At 44.0% G+C, this 17090-nt stretch overlaps 1 pseudogene; it reads right to left on the minus strand.

Moving 5' to 3' along the window:
* Positions 1-9272: 9272 nt before the first annotated feature.
* Positions 9273-15639, minus strand: LOC111976310 (homeobox protein Hox-C1a-like; annotated as a pseudogene).
* Between the last annotated feature and the right edge of the window lie 1451 nt (positions 15640-17090).

Genomic DNA, 17090 nt, shown 5'->3' on the forward strand with positions numbered 1-17090 from the left:
ACGAGAGAAGTCTGTCCTACTCAGTAAAGCCTCAAATGTAAATTGTCCGCAACAGTGAAATGGGCTACTTCTATGTGAATTAATGAGGAGGCGGAACATGCCTCAATTCATACTGTCAGTAAATAAAACTTGTTAGAAAATCATTTAAAATTGACAAGTTGAAACATAGCCTATAGATAATTAGCAGGAGCGTGCCTTGGTTTGAGGGCAGCGTAACTGTCCTGTTTTGTAACGATCACATTTTAAAACAGTGAATGCATTCTGACATCACGCATATATCCGACCATTAGAGATACTGTATTTGAAACTCACGGGTGAAAAGTCTTTTTGTTTGTTGAAACGATCCTTCACCTGTGATAGAGAAGCACCACTGCCCTCAATGGTACTCCCACCGGCTTTGGTCTTTGTCAACGTAGGCTGTGTTCTTACTCCTCGCAGTTCCAGACAGGGCAGGTCACAGGGCAGATGGAAACAGCAACAAACAGCAGGGATTCAAACAGTCACACTCCCGGGACAACCCATTCTGTTCTTCTGTGGGAGGACAATGGGACACGTTTTACATATAAAGAGGTGAAAATCAGAGAGAGAGCCATTACAGCATAGGCTAATTTAGCATCTAAACACTGATTTGTAATTAGTAATAGTGATAATGACAATAGTGATGAAACTTAAAGGGACCGCACGTTTACACTGCAATATCGTACACTTTGCAAGCACCTATGTGTATATTTTACAGTACTACGAGCACATAATTTACATGCTGCGTGGTTGTGCCTACTAATCGTCTCGGTCAATGAGAATCACATGCATAGTACTGTATGTAAATATGCGGAGCATGTACACATCTCCAAGGTGAAAGCCAGCAATGTGCGTGTGTGTGATTATTGACTGTGTTGACCTGCGGGTGACCCTGGCGGTGTGCAAGTAAAGGGCAGGGAGTGAGTGTGCTCCGCAGCACCTGTCACACACGTCAATAAGCTGATGGATGGTCGCTATGGTTATTAAAGCAGAATTAAAGCGGGGAGGGGAGTACTGGGATAAATGATGGCTGAAAATGGCTGGTTGTACGTGTGTGTGTGCGTGTGTACGTGCGTGCGTGTGTGTGTGCGCGTGTGTGCGTTGCAGTGTGAAGAGGAGACTAGGGAGCCGGATGGCACGGCATCGGTGTCATTAGTCTTTATTATCCTCCGGAGAGGAGGAGTGGAGTGGAGGGGAGGAGAGGAGGGGAGGAGAGGAGCAGTGAGGGAGAGAGGGAGCGGTCAGCGGATCCCGTCGGCAAGCCAGGTCGCACCGCGCCAGGACTGTAATGTCCCCCCTGCTGGCCATGCGTTATACCACACACACACACACACACACACACACACACACACACACACACCACAAACACCAACACACACACCACACACACACAACACACACACACACACACACACACACACACACACACACACACACACACACACACGTCCATTCTTCTTCCACCTCTCAGGTTTCTCTCTCTAGCTCCCCAGGCTTCCCTGCTTGCCTCTATCTTTCTCCTCTTCTTTACTCCCTCCATTTTCTCTCTCTCTCTCTCTCCTACCAAGGAGAGAGGACCCCACCACAAATCAATCATGGTGAAGTCGCAAAGCACAGCGGCACACTCAAGGCACAGCTCAGCGCTGAGCAGATAGCTGGGAGAGAGAGGAGCGCCAGGGGAGACGGGAGATGAGGAGGAGAGAGAGAGCAGGATGAGAGGAGATCCGAGCTGTACTGGGTGGTGGAGACGATGGGTTCACGTCACAGTCAAATAGTGGGCACACTCTCTCCTGGCTTGATGTGTGGCGGGAGAGCTGGATGAGGGACACCAACGAGCCAACATGATTGGTGAAGCCCCATGAGGACCAGCCCCTCCCAGCAGAGCTCTGAAAGCGTCCCAAATGGCACCCTATTCCCATAAAGTGCACTACCTTTGACCAGAGCAGGTCAAAAGTAGTGCACTATATAGTGGAAGGGGCCCATTTGGAACACAGCCTATGAATCGCTGGCGAATGCAGATGTAACTGCAAGGCCTGCCGTTGATATCTCTCCCTGTCTTCTCCTCCTGTTCCAGCACGGGTTCTTTTTCCTAATTAGTGGTTATTTATTGATACCCCAGTTAATGTCTCTCCTCATTCAGAATGCTTCTGTCTCCATTACCCAGGAGATTCATTTGCCGCAGTGTGTGTGTGTGTGTGTGTGTGTGTGTGTGTGTGTGTGTGTGTGTGTGTGTGTGTGTGTGTGTGTGTGTGTGTGTGTTGTGTGTGTGTGTGTGTGTGTGTGTGTGGTGTGTGTGTGTGTGTGTGGGTGTGTGTGTTGTGTGTGGGTGTGTGTGGTGTGTGTGTGGGTGTCGGCTGGGTGTGGTGTGTGTCTGAGTTGGAGCGCTCAACAAACGCCTACCAGTTTATACCCTCTTCCTCCCCAAAACGCCCCCCATCTTACGCCCTCTACCTCCACCTCACTTCTGTTCTATCTTTCACCTGTAGGGACATCTTTGTTCGGACTGCAGCCAGTGCATTGACACTTTGTACTTTAGCGTGTACTCCTTAAAAAGTATTCTGATCAGTTTATTTTTGTACGTTGACAGGCAATGAAATGGCTATCTGATAGAAGAACAACAATCCATTCAGCAGTCTCAATACCTAATTATATTAAATTACCTGTCCATCAGTTTGACCCTTGTGCCTCATCATCCACAACACCCCCCCTCACCTGGCAGACAGAATGACTACACTACATAATACACCCTCCCCCCACAACACGCATGCACACACACACTCCTGCCTGTTTCCCCACTGCACCCAGCTGCACCTAGAACTGACGTCTCATGGATCACAATAATCCCTTATTCAGTCCAGCACCATCCGCTGTCTCTGTCTGTCTGTCTGTCTGTCTGTCTGTCTGTCTGTCTGTCTGTCTGTCTGTCTGTGTCTGTTCTCTGTCTCGTCTGTCTGTCTTGTCTGTCTGTCTGTCTGCGTCTGTCTCTGTCCTTCTGTCTGTCTGTCTGTCGTCTGTCTGTCTGTCTGTCTGTCTGTCCTGTCTGTCTGTCTGTCTGTTGTCTGTCTGTCCTGTCTCGTCCTGTCTGTCTGTCTGCGTCTGTCTGTCGGTCTGTCTGTCTGGTCTGTCTGCCTGTCTGTCTGTTCCTGTCTCTGCTCTGTTTCTGCTCTGTCTGTCTGTCGTCTGTCTGTCTGTCTGTCCTGTCTCTGTCTGTCTGCTTGTCTGTCTGTCTGTCTGTCTGTCTGTCTGTCTGTCCTGTCTGTCCTGTCCTGTCCTGTCTGGTCTGTCTGTCTCTGTCCTGTCTCTGTCTGTCTGTGTCTGTCTGTCTGTCGTCGTTGCCCTGTCTGTCTGTCTGTCTGTCTGTCTGTCTGTCTGTCTGTCTGTCTGTCTGTCTGTCTGTCTGTCTGTCTGTCTGTCTGTCTGTCTGTCTCTCCAGGGTTGAGGATGATACCATCCCAATGATCCCAGCCTCTCCATGACAACAGCTTCCATGGGCTTGAGAGTGGACCGGCGACCTTTGAGAGAACTTCTGCCTTTGTTTACACTGTCACACTGTGACATAGTTCCCATACCACGATGTGACACTTGGGAGCTGCATGAGATATTATCCACTAACTCTTTGCTTTTCACCAATGCATGGTAAAGTGTCTGACAAATCTGCCCATTGATTGAGTAGATGTGGATGAAATATAAGAGCAAGTCTATTTGAGAGGCCCCTACATTTTCATCGCACTCTATCGGCTTTCTAAATGGGTCAAATAGGAGAGAGGGGGCGGACCATGCATGCAGGACAGGAGAGATGGGAGGTGGCCCTGGCAGTGTGGCACCAAGGTTAACTAATTAGAGCATTAGTGTGTGATACTTGTCTCTCTCGGGTGATCAGTCAAAGCCACCAGTCATCCCCTCCTTACCGCCCTTCATCCCCCTCACCCCCCCTTTCATCCCCTCATTACCTTCCCCTGCTATCTCCCCTTAACACCTGCAGCCCAGCCATCGGTCGGGGTATTATACAGTGGCTGCCCACAAACACACACACACACACACACACGCATGAGCGAATTTGAAACACGCATGCATTCACACACGGTAGTATCACATGGGTCCATACACCGCCGCTCTTTGTCCTGACGGAGCCAAGGCCTACCCATCACATCAATCTAACGGCAGCACTGTTTATATTTATGTACAGAGGATAGAGAGGGGCGAGAAAAGGTCCTCTCTTACTGTGGGGTTTATTGACTAAGCGTTAAGTGGACATTATCAGCCAATAGCCTGGTTATTTATGAGGCGGTGATAAAGGCTTGGAGATTGAGTTATGTGAGAACCAGGCTCTGGATGAAAGGTGCTCATACAAACCGCTGATACCCGCCGCTCGGCACTCCGTGTCTGGGTAGAGAGAGAGGCACGCCAGCCCAGGCTGAGGCTGGGAGAGCCGGGCCAAACCGAGCTGAAACACTACTGCATGGAGGATTTATGGATGGGGCATTTATGCTCCTTCCACAGGTCAAACGAGGGGCTGTTAATCTACATTTCCTATCTGCGTAAGACGAGGCAAATCTATACTGTACTTACTGAATTCTATTGACCTCTTGACCTTAGCGTAAGATGATACCGAGGGCAGCTCAGAGAACGAGTGTTTAAAATGCAACATGCTGTTATACATAATGCATGGGAAAATATACATTATTTCTCAATCCTTTTATTGAATATCACCGCTGTCCACGGCTATTCCCTCAGCCAGACTTCAGTGCTCGGTTTGGTTTTACTTTAAAAAGCTGTGGCTACAGTGAAACAGCAATCCTATGGACTGGTAATATTCTTTGTAATCTAAAGGAAAAACATGAATTACTCTGTGATAAATCTGATCCCTCCAAACACCTGTACTGTACACAGACATACATATACACACCCCAAATACAGTACACACACACACCTTCAACCAAATTCACGACATACACCCATCTTCATACTGTACACACACACATCTCACCCACACATACTGTAACTGCACACACACACACCTTCCCCAAAATCCACAACACACACCTTCACCAAAATCCACAACCCACACACATCCTCACCAAAATCCACAATGCATACACAAACTGACTTTACCCACTGTAACTGTAACTGTACACACACCACTGTATTCTTCACCCACTACCCCAAGGAAGCCATCTTTCTCTGCACTAAACCAGGTCAACAAACAAAAAGCAATTATGTTGGGCAGCTGCCGCCTGGGAGTGGGTAATTACAGTGCTGTGTGGACAGCTTCATTCTAAACAGGTACTAAAAGCATCATCCATCATCCTCACACTCACTGACGCCCACCTCACCCTCGTCACGTGACACGAGTGGAGTGTGTAGCTGTTGGAACTTGTGATGGGAGGATGGGGGGTATAGGAAGTGTGGGGGTATGTGCGTGTGTGTGTGTGGGGGGGGGGTGGTTGGTGTTTCTGGGAGTGTGTGTGTGCGCAGGGGGAGTGAGAGTGAGATGGATGTGATTGGCTGCTGCCAGAAGTCCTTTTAGAGGTCAGCCAATCAGAGGAGATGACCTGCCAATGACCTTGTATCACTTGACCTCCGAAGGCCTGAGGGTCAGTCGCTCATATCTGGAGGAGAACATAGCAGGAGGCAAGGAACAGAGAGACAGAGAGAGAGGGAAGATGAATGCAGAGAAGAAGAGAATGGTGTGAGAGGAGAGGGGAGTGGGGAGACATCAAGAGAAGGATGGGTAAATAAGGAAAGGGAGGGGTAAAGATGAAATATCACCTGGGGTTCCCCCTTTGGATAAAGGGACTGTTCAATGTGTGTTTTTATGCATCCAGGCCAGTCCTGCAGTCCGTCTCACACCTCTGTTCCAGTTATCTGCCTAACCTGTGTGGATGTTATCCTTGAATATATAGAATATGTAACAAAAATATCTACGTTAGATGTTAGATACAAAATCTACCAAAAAATTATCAAGAGTAAAAAAACAAACACATTTTGTCCGTAATTCTATTTATTTACGCTTCCTCAGGAAAACGTAGGGTTCAGGGACATGATTGTACGGTAATCCGTTTGTTTTTCTCCCCCTAAATGAATTAAGTTGGTGGCTGCCGGCTGGCACAGACCTGATTGAGATAGGTTCATGAACTGGGCTCCTATTCAGCACGCACGGATGATTGAGGGATGAGGCACAAAGACACATCTGAAAGACAGACAGCGCCCTCGAAACGCCCCTTCTCTTCTCCTCTCCTCCTGACTCCCCTCTCCTCCCCTCATCTCTCACCGCCCCACCCAACCCCACCTCCCTGCCTCCCTGTGCTCCCCTCTCTTCTCTCCATATGTCTAAGAACCTGTTGTCATGGCAACCTCACCCAGCGCAGCAGAAAAGGGAGGGGGGGGGGGTTGTCGACTTTAGACCAGACAAATAAGCATTGCAGGGCTCATTTATGATTTTTTAAAATATAATAAGGAGATCAAAATGTGTGTGTGTGTGTGTGTGTGTGTGTGTGTGTGTGTTGTGTGTGTGTGTGGTGTGTGTGTGTGTGTGTGTGTGTGTGTGGGTGTGTGTGTGTGTGTGTGTGTGTGTGTGTGGTGTGTGTGTGATGTGTGTGTGTGTGTGTGTGTTGTGTGTTGTTTCTGTACACTAAATACTGGTAGCAGTAGTACATGTCATTGCCTCAATTGAGTAAACCATATATTCATTATTTTGTGTGATATATTGTAATGCAACCTACATAACCATCAATTCAAAACTCTATTCAAATTAATACTGAAAAATAAGTATAGGGCTCCTTCATTGCAATAGCCAGACTCAAGTATGGGCTGACATCTTGAATGCACCATCAGCAACCCCTATAGAAGCCTATTGTTTTGCTTTGTGTCCCCCCCCCCCCCTCCCCCTCACTTTATGCTCATCTGCAACTTTTGAAAAGGGCAATGCAAAGCGCTAATGTAAACAGAGCTGTAGAATAGAGGTCAGTAGCTCCACACACACTATCTGCCGTGGCGTCCACCTGCATTCATATTACTGACGATGCATGTGTTCCTGCAGAAGAGAGGAGAAATCCTTTCTGAACCTGCAGCGTGCTGCTTAGTCTCAAAGACTCAGAAACCTGTATTCATTCAAAATTCGTATGGGGAAATAACAATAGAATTCCTATGCAATAAACATGCAACTTGACACAGATTCACCTTTGTGTGCACCCCTTCTCTCTCTCTCTCTCTCCTTCCCTCGCTCCCTCCTTCTCTCTTCTTTCTCTTTCTCTCTACCTCTCTCTCTCTCCCTTACTCTCTCTCTCTCCCTCATCTCCCCTTTACCTTGTGTTGACTCCATCGCAGAGCTCCCCTCCCCCGTCCAAAAGCAAACTTCTCTGTTCCTGCAGCCAGAAATGCTGAGTGCTGCTGTTTTGCTTTGTACACTGAAATGCGCTGAGGCTGTAAGCTGTCCCCAAGCATCTGGTCCCTGGAGGAGAGGAGGAGAGGATGACAGGAGAAGCAAGGACTGTTAAGTGTGTTGTGTGTGTGTGTGTGTGTGTGTGTGTGTGTGTGTGTGTGTGTGTGTGTGTGTGTGTGTGTGTGTGTGTGTGTGTGTGTGTGTGTGTGTGTGTGTGTGTGTGTGTGTGTTGGGGGGGGGGGAGGATGGAGGAGAGAGAGAGAGAGGAGAGAGAGAGAGAGAGAGAGAGAGAGAGAGAGAGAGAGAGAAGAGAGAGAGAGAGAGAGAGAGAGAGAGAGAGAGAGAAGAGAGAGAGAGAGAGACAAGAGAGAGAGAGAACGAGAGAGAGAGAGAGAGAGAGAGAGAGAGAGCGAGCGAGAGAGAGAGAGAGAGAGAGAGAGAGAGGAAGATGGAAGAGAGAGTGTAATCCCGGAAAACCCCATATTTATTTAACTTCATTAGTAGTTCTGAAATGTTTAAGTTGATCAATTGATTTCATTTCAGGGTGCACCTATGGCATGTACATTATGCGTTACGTTAATACTAGGTTGACTTAGAATGAGTTTCAATGAATCCAGTAAAATCACACTTACACGTGTCAATGCAAAAGTAACGCAACATATCTCTAAATCAATCAATCATCTCATGCTACAGGACGCATTAGCACAAGAATGTCTGTACGTATTCCTATAACCCGAGTTCCCAGAAAAACTCGGGGCTCTCGTTATAGCCTTGTGTTCCCAGAAAAACTCTGGGCTCTCGTTATAGCCTTGTGTTCCCAGAAAAACTCAAGGCTCTCTTTATAGCCTTGTGTTCCCAGAAAAACTCATGGCTCTCGTTATAGCCTTGTGTTCCCAGAAAAACTCAAGGCTCTACAGTATCACTTGATTGGGTTCAACCTTATGAATGCAAGTTTTGAATAGTTTTGAACCCGTATTAATACTAGTGCCAGTGCATGACAGAGCTGTCACTGTGATGAGGGAGCTGTGCATCTTGGGAAAAGCGGGGAAAGGGGAGTACAGATCCATCAGACAAGAATGGTTTCAAACTCTGGAAATGTCAGTGTAGACAGAAACGCAAAGGTGTTCTCATCAATTGACATGCAGCCAGCCCAATACTGAACCTGTCAGAGAACAACTAGAACAAATATTAGTACAGGTGATTAAGAACAGATATGGCTAGCTGAGCCTCTGTGTCCACGAGATAATGGTGCATATTTAACAAGATTAAACTCAACTAATTAGGTCAAATATCAGTCCATCACAATCATAATCATTATCATGTACATCAGAAGCGTCATCATTATCACACTGTAGTGGGTACATCCTGTTATATTGTTTGCTAAAAACCAAATCACTTATAGATGCTGTCAAGCGTTCCTAATATGGTCATCATGTTTTATTGCAGGAAGCAGAACTAATGGTGTGTATTTAAATGACTTTAAATGACAGCGCAAAATATAAAAATACATTGGGTACAGTGCACTGCCTTTTACAATTATCCTCCCTTTGATTCAATCAAGCTCATCTTTTTCAGGGCCATAAGCCATGAAGGGCATTGTACTTCATTTTGTATGAATTAAGTCTGTATGCATTTTATAGCTTATTTAAGTTCCTGTAGGTGAAAACGAATGAACTAATGAACAAAAAAAGATATGGCTGTAGGATGCAATTTTGCGAACGTTTTAGACAGAGGCAATAAGATTTTGTCGATTAAGTGTTGACATGCAATGAAAGAGCAGACAGGGTAAAGACCATGTCCATGTGAAATTGGACCATAACAATGTAACAACAAATAAAATCCAATACAGGCCTACAAAATTGTATTTTATAATAAGCATTGTTAACAGGTCAATAATAAGAGTACAATTATTAGTAGGCCTACTCAATCAGGCTATAGAATACTATTCTTCTCCGTCCATTTCAATGCCGGATGAAATATTGTTTTGAACAAAAGTGTTACGGAGTGGCTTGAAAAAGCCAAAGAGCCCTTGTGAGTCTAAGGTCATACAGATGAAGGATCATCTTTCTCTCCTTGACTAACTGACCGGTCACCGTCGTCAGGAGGCAAGACAAAGGTCACGGGTCAGAGTTGAACTCAGGAGTAACTGCATACATTAGCACGACTTGCAGAAGCTTAAGTGCATGTTTCCATAACCCTATACAATAGTGGCATATTCATTCATAAAAAAATATGCATTGAAAATCCCAAAATATGTCAAATGTTCTACACTTGTAATTAATTCAACGGAAGGCATCGGTCAGTAGTAGGCCAATAGTTTACAATAAATAATTGCAGTAATTCCGAGCATAAGTAACTGAAGCAATTCCGTGCTTCCAAATGTTTTGTAATTTTCAGCCCTGCGACATATGTATTGGTGATAAATAGGCCTAACACACGCAAAAAGCTAATCAACTAAACTAGGCTATTCGATATTTCCGAAAATAATATAGATTCATCCCTTCCATGGTTTTAACTTTAAACGTGACAAACTATAGGTCCTATATTAACACCACGGATAACCTGTTACTCCGTCAATAACGTTTTTATGAGGCATGTGAACAAACAGTTAACGAACGCATTTCAGTGGAATAGTGGCGTCGTGCCCAGTCAATTTATTGGTTGATTTACAGGAGAACACCACAGTTTAGATAGCGTTTTATTGTTGAACACATGCTGAAACTGAAGTGTTCAGAAGTGGATTTATGTTTTTTGATGTATGTTTATGACGAGGCTATTAGCATACTCGTTAAGGAAAAAGGATTGTACAATTAATTAGCATTTACAGTTCCGTTGAAATGAGTTCAAATGTTTGATTCAAATGGTCGGATTAACGTTGATCAATACACTAAACCTGTTAGTCAATAAATCTATCAGTCAATTGCCAAATGAATCCCTTGGCGCTCGCGGTATAATTCAAACCATTAACGGATAGAAACAAAAAGAGTGAAACAGGAGATAAAGAAAGATGAAGAGAAGAGCACAACAATGTTGAATAGAGGTGGAAAGATAAAATCAAGAATGTTTCATATTCAAGAACATGAAAAATCTAAACGGAATAATAAATATAACTCAAATAACTGTTCATTTATCCCAAATTTGTGACAACCCCTGACAGAAATATACATACTTTTTAGTCAAGAACATTTCAGGTAGGCTGTTCCCGAAAAAAGAGCTGGCCACAAAATGATTGTAATGCTGCTTTAATGACATGTAGGCTAATTTATAATAAATAACAACTCAATAAATAAATAAACAAATACATATAATACATATTATAATAATAGTTATGTCTGATTAAACTCATGTTATTTGGTATAAACTCATAAAGTGCCTTAATCATTATATTACTACAGCTGACACCGGAGAACAAGTCAAATAGCCTACTCCAATTAAAGGTCTCAGGTAGGCTTATATTGCCTCGTAAAATAATGGTTCAATAAATACAGAAAATAAATATGTGCGCCTCTTAATTTAAGAATCACCGAGTCAAACATTTACAATAAATCATTCGAGTTCACAAAACTTACCCTGCTTCGTGGTTTTCGTGCAAAACAACATGTTAGGCTAACTAAAATTCCTCCAAACGGAGAATCAAACCAGCTGCAGGTTGGTGACACTGTCACTATTTTTAGGCCTACACACCTTATTTTGTAACGCACGAGACAGGTCCTCTGCTAGTGGATGTTTGGGAGAGCACGAGGTCAGGTCAGGTGTCCAAGTTGTTGGAGCGTGAGCTTTCTGGGCATCTCGAGGACGCCAAAGGGGCCACGGGGAGAAGAAGGCCCTCGCGCGTTAATTTATTATGTTTCATGAGCCGGTTCTGGAACCAAATCTTCACCTGCGTCTCGCTCAGCTGCAGGGCGTTCGAGATATCCAGTCGTCTGGCCCGCGTCAAGTACTTGTTGAAGTGGAAATCCTTCTCGAGCTCCGTGAGCTGTTTTGTGGTGAAGTTGGTCCTTGGTACCCGGTTAGCAGTAAGATGGTGCCCATCGGTGGTTACCTCCACCTCCTCTGTCCATACTGACCCCCGTGAAACTATACTCAATCCACAGGCCATGTGCATCTTGGCTGAAAAGACAGTTAAAACACAAGTATAGCATTATTATAAGGAGCATAAAGGTGTTTCTGAAACTGACCATGGAGACCACACTGGCTGCAACATAAAGTCTTCTTAGCTAATGAAAGAGATGAATGAAGGTTTCAGGGGTGTTAAAGTAATTACACAATGACTTATAAAACATATATTCAATATATTCATTAAGTTAATTGGTTATGTGTATCTGTATTGAGATCAATACACTGGATGGCAATGAGGAATAAAAAACGTGGCCCTAAATAGTCACATTTATGTTGCAGTGCCCAAGATTCAGCTATGGTTCTGAGACATGGATAAGTAACCGTCATGGCTTTTGTACTAATCACACACTGAACACTGGACTAAAACCAGGCTTAAACAGCTGACTCACTAAAACCTCGGGACTAGAGTAGGTGTGATGAAATTGGCATGACTACTTTGTACATTCAGGTATATCCCAAGCCTGGAGTGTTTCGTAATCCTGGTCCTGGAGCCCTAATGCAGAGCACAATATATTTTTTTGCCTTAGCACTGCACACCTTTTTCAAATCATAAAACATGAATGATGACTTGATCATTTTAATCAGCTAGAGTAAAAACAAAAACGTGCCCCGCTTTGGGTCTCCGGGACCAGTATTTGGAAACACTGATTATAGGTGTTGGATTGTTTGAAAAAAGTATGTCTACAATTTCCTCAGAAATAATTGAACACTATAACACATTGTTGTCCATCAGTGATGGAGATACCAACCCCATCATGGTATCTGTCTATGGTCATTATAGGTGGCTATCTGTATTTCTTCATGATTGAGTCAAATGACTGGTACTGTATCCGTACTGTACCATGGACTCAATAAGGCCAGGTATTGGATGTAATAACTTCTATCATAATTCATAGGAAAGGTATGGGAATGAAGAGGCTATGAAGAAAAAGGCTTCTTAGACACGTCAGCTCATAGGATAAGTCTTGAAATCCATGTTTCAGACAAAGGAGAATGTCAAGGAGCGGTTTACCTAAACTATAACCTAAAAAAAGAGCCTTTGGTGACTATGAAGAGGCCAACACAGACCAAACAATACATGGTGACTATGAAGAGGCCAACACAGACCAAACAATACAGTAAGTAATGAAGCACCTGGGCTCTCAGGAATAGAACATCACTTGTACATTCTGATGAATGACTTCTAAGATAATAGAATTGATGCTGGCCAGGAGGAATAAAGAATCAAACTGAAAATATTTGAGGAATGACTTGCACGCTTTAGAAATAGCCAGCCAGCAAAGCCAGGGCAAGCCGCTGAGGCAAAGTATTCCCAGCCAAGGAGAGACAGAAACAGAGAGAGAGAGAGAGAGCGAGGACAGAGACAGAGAGAGAGAGAGAGAGAGAGAGAGAGAGAGAGAGAGAGAGAGAGAGAGAGAGAGAGAGAGAGAGAGAGAGAGAGAGGATCAAGAGGGAAAGGATCAATACACATTGCCTCAGCCACCTGGGCATCCTGCCCACAGTAATTCAGGTGCTGTCAGAGCATAATTGAAGAATGACGCACTGGGAGTATATACACTGTACCAGCAGATCAACTTACAAACGGGTTGTATGGAGGCCTTTATGCATGAGAGAATATAGGGATGCTTTGTTTTCGTGCCAAGACAATACACCCTCCAGAAAAAAACGTTGCTGCTGCTTTCACTAATCATACTACTGGTAAGAATGTAGCACTAATGAGATATACTCCAACCCTGAGAATCATTCTTATGATACTATGTCTATACTATATCTACCCAGCTGTTTGTATGATAACTTAAAGCCATCAGACAGTAAAATACAAACGCTGGCTAGAGGACATGGATACTAGTCCTGGCAAGCAACAAAAACAATCAATATAAATCAAGACATATTGGATGAGAAATTGTTGTACTGTAGATGTCTCCGAGACAGGTAACAAAGAAGGCATGCCATCTTTGATTAACCATTTACTGCAGTGGGCTAAATCGGGGTCACGCAGAAGGATTATTGGTCGTTTTCAACATGATAAATTACTTTCAATGGGCAAAGTCAAGAAACTGCAAGTATTCTACGGGACTTTTTAGTAAGTACGATCTCATTTCTACGAAATCAGAAAGTATATGCTGAATGCACAGTAAAGACCGATGTGTTGTTGGTGGACTGATGATACGCGACTATGATCATGGTCAAAAGGTGAACACGTAAAGGTGCTTGGCATTGAGATCAATACACAAGGCTCTCATTACTATACCGACAGATAATCAATAGGCAGAGAGCTCTAACGTTTTTGGGAGTGAGCTTGGCTAAATTTACCTGTGCACACTGAACTCAGGTCCCACTGCCTTTCCAGAACACAGTGATGCAAATTAAAGAAAGGCACAAGTGGAGAGAATTAAACGATTCTATTATTTTCTAGAAATATCTCCATCCTTTTCTGTGCCCCAATAGGTACAGAGACGCAGGCCTATACTGTGTATAAACCCACTACACCTGGCCCAGCGTTCTCTGCCTTTTCCCCAGTCCATCCCAATTTTTCCAATCTGGGTAGAATTGATGAATACGTAGGTAAAATGTCACTTACTGTATGGTTATTGTGGTTGATTGATTCAGGAATTATAAGTGCTCAGTTATACTATTCATATTTTATAGCCTATTAACTTGTGTTAAAAGTTCATTCGCAATTATGTATTTATTTCTGAAGCCATTTGGTGCAATAGGCTACATGAATGCAAATAAATACTTGTCTTGTAGTTGATCATTTTGCACAAAAACACGTCAAACTTGTTTTGCCTGTTGCACATTAGTCTACAGTAGCCTAGCTTATACCTTCTCACAGCACAGCACTGTCCTACAAACAGTAGCCTAGCTTATACCTTCTCACAGCACAGCACTGTCCTACAAACAGTAGCCGATTTGAGAATATGGCACATCTGTTGCAGACTACTTTTCAACATATGAGGAGTAATCAATAACGGTTTACCAAACGTTAAATGTAGATGTAGAAACGAATTGATAACTAATGATACAGTACTCAAACATCGTTTAAGACTTGCTATTGGTTTTCGTATCAAGAGCAAATGAAAAGTTTTACAAATGATTTGGTCAATAAGATAGCTGTCGTCTTTCCAAACGGGGACGTGAACGACATGTCCAAAACTTACCCGTCCGAGGTTGACTTCTCTTTACTTTCGTCCACTCAAAAGTTTTGCTCGAGTGACTTAGTTCAGTACATTGGGGTCCGAGTGAGAGCCACTGTTCACAACAGCAAAGTGAATCTTAGGCCCACCATGAGTGTAGATTTGAACGTGTGCATTTATACACCCGAATCGGAGTGCGCCAGCGCTACAGTCGCGGTGTTGTGTGTGGAAGAGGAGTATCCAAGTCCGGGAAGTCGTGCTCGTGAGCCAGGAGGTAGGAGGGAGACGAGAGTAGCGGAAGGCAAGCCGGTGCGTGGTGGAAAAGCCCTGACTCTGTGTTAAGGGAGGGCTGCTCGAGCCTGAGCAGACCCGGAGCTGACTTTCCGTGCAGTCTGTTTCAGAACTGGCTTCGAAAAAAGATGGGTAACTGTGTTGCAATTAATATTCCCTGCCAATCTCTGCTGAAGTTTTTCATTAGTTGCCACCCTAACTTCAGGAGAAGTTATCTGGTCCAAGTCACGTATCCTGACCTCCCCAGGTCGGTAGCCCTGCTACCCTCCCCATTACACGCTAACTCTTGATATGAATTCACCTACGAATAATCGTTGGACCGGTCAAATGGTCGTAGAACGCATGGACAGGTAGCTATAGCTAACACCCAACAACGCATGGATGGATCAAGACAGCGACCATGCATGGACAGGTAGCTATAGCTAACACCCAACAACGCATGGATGGATCAAGACAGCGACCATGCATGGACAGGTAGCTATAGCTAACACCCAACAACGCAGGATGGATCAAGACAGCGACCATGCATGGACAGGTAGCTATAGCTAACACCCAACAACGCATGGATGGATCAAGACAGCGACCATGCATGGACAGTCAGATGGGCGTGCCCTGGAGAAAGTCGATCTCTGACTGATGGAGATGACGTGCCCTCTTGGTCTTGGCCAATAGCTGGACATCTCTGTCATCCATCCGGGACAACGCTGATTAGCCAAGCCAAGCAAGTTGTAGACTCATTTGGCATGGCCAAATGAATGGACTCCAGTACAGCAGACAATGCCAGTGTAGACCATCATTCGTGGTCACTGTATTTTCTCAAACAGGGCCGTTTAAATATTTACGCGTAAGATGGACACATAAAGTGGCACTTTATGACTGGGATATGGAGGACTGGGATATGGAGGAGCAAGTAGGCCTACATTAAGGAAAGTTCACTGAGACGATGAACCAACGCTTCTGAAGTCTTGCATTCATCACAGTGTCACCGCTCACATTTCAAACAGGCACAGGTAAAATGACGGCAGATTGGTGTGTTCCTCTTTACGCGCACAGTGCTGCAGGCCTTCTCCATCTACCAACTTTGTAACTCTGTATACATCATGCCAGATATGTTGTTATCATTTACCAAAACGATTAGGCCTATAGCTGTTATTCAATAACTGCTTTTAAGGTACAAGCCAATACCATAACAACATTTGTTTGCAGGTCCTGGATTGAAATGTTTGGATTGAAATGTTTTTATTAAAAATAACTAGTAGGAAGGTAGACTATAGGCTTAAGTGGATACAGTCTATTCATTGGCGTTAGGGTCTTACGCAACTATCCTGCGATGACGGTTTCTTCAGCAGCAGTGGCCGCGTTCAGTGCAGGGCTAAGGGTCATGTGAAAGGCACACTTAATAGGTTCAAAGGTCGTGACAGTGGCTGTTGAGCTGTTCACTGGCAGCATATCTGTAATTAGTCTCCGAACAACTAGGAAAATAGCTCCGAGGACAAAACCCAAAAGTTTTGCATTTGAGAGACAGATGGACATGGACGTTCACGTTTAGGGACCCACTTATCGACAGTTATATAGCCCTACAGTTAGCTTTATGAAATGGGAAGATACACTAATAGAACTATGAATTATCAAACTATGTCAATATTACACATGCAGGCTCAGCGATGTTATTTCAGATACATATTTCCATCTTCATGTATATCATATATACAGCCGGCCTTCTTCTTGCCATTAAACTGTATATACATGTTTAATTATATGGCATAGGAAATGGTGACAGTGCGAATTGAACAACAACTTTTATATTACATTTTGTTCGACCGGTATAATTCCCAGTTACGTGCATAGGCCTATACACTCATCCTCGTTTTATTACACTTTAAGGAGAGCTAAACCTGTTTAATACCTACATTCAAGTTTTATCTATTCAGATTAGGCTACATGTTAAGAAACAAAATAACACAACGTGAGAAAAAAATGTTAGTATTAGCGCGTACATTTTTTTTAAGAAGCAGCATTTACAGGTAGGCGTGCAGTTTTATTAGGAATTATCTGAAGGAATTGTGTTTAGAGATACAGGTAATTACAACGTTATTAATTAAGTAGCATGTCTGTTGAGTCCAGATATTGAGGTGGGTGGTGAA

Source organism: Salvelinus sp. IW2-2015, linkage group LG17 (genome assembly GCF_002910315.2).
Source record: "Salvelinus sp. IW2-2015 linkage group LG17, ASM291031v2, whole genome shotgun sequence".
In the NCBI taxonomy this organism is placed as follows: Eukaryota; Metazoa; Chordata; class Actinopteri; order Salmoniformes; family Salmonidae; genus Salvelinus; species Salvelinus sp. IW2-2015.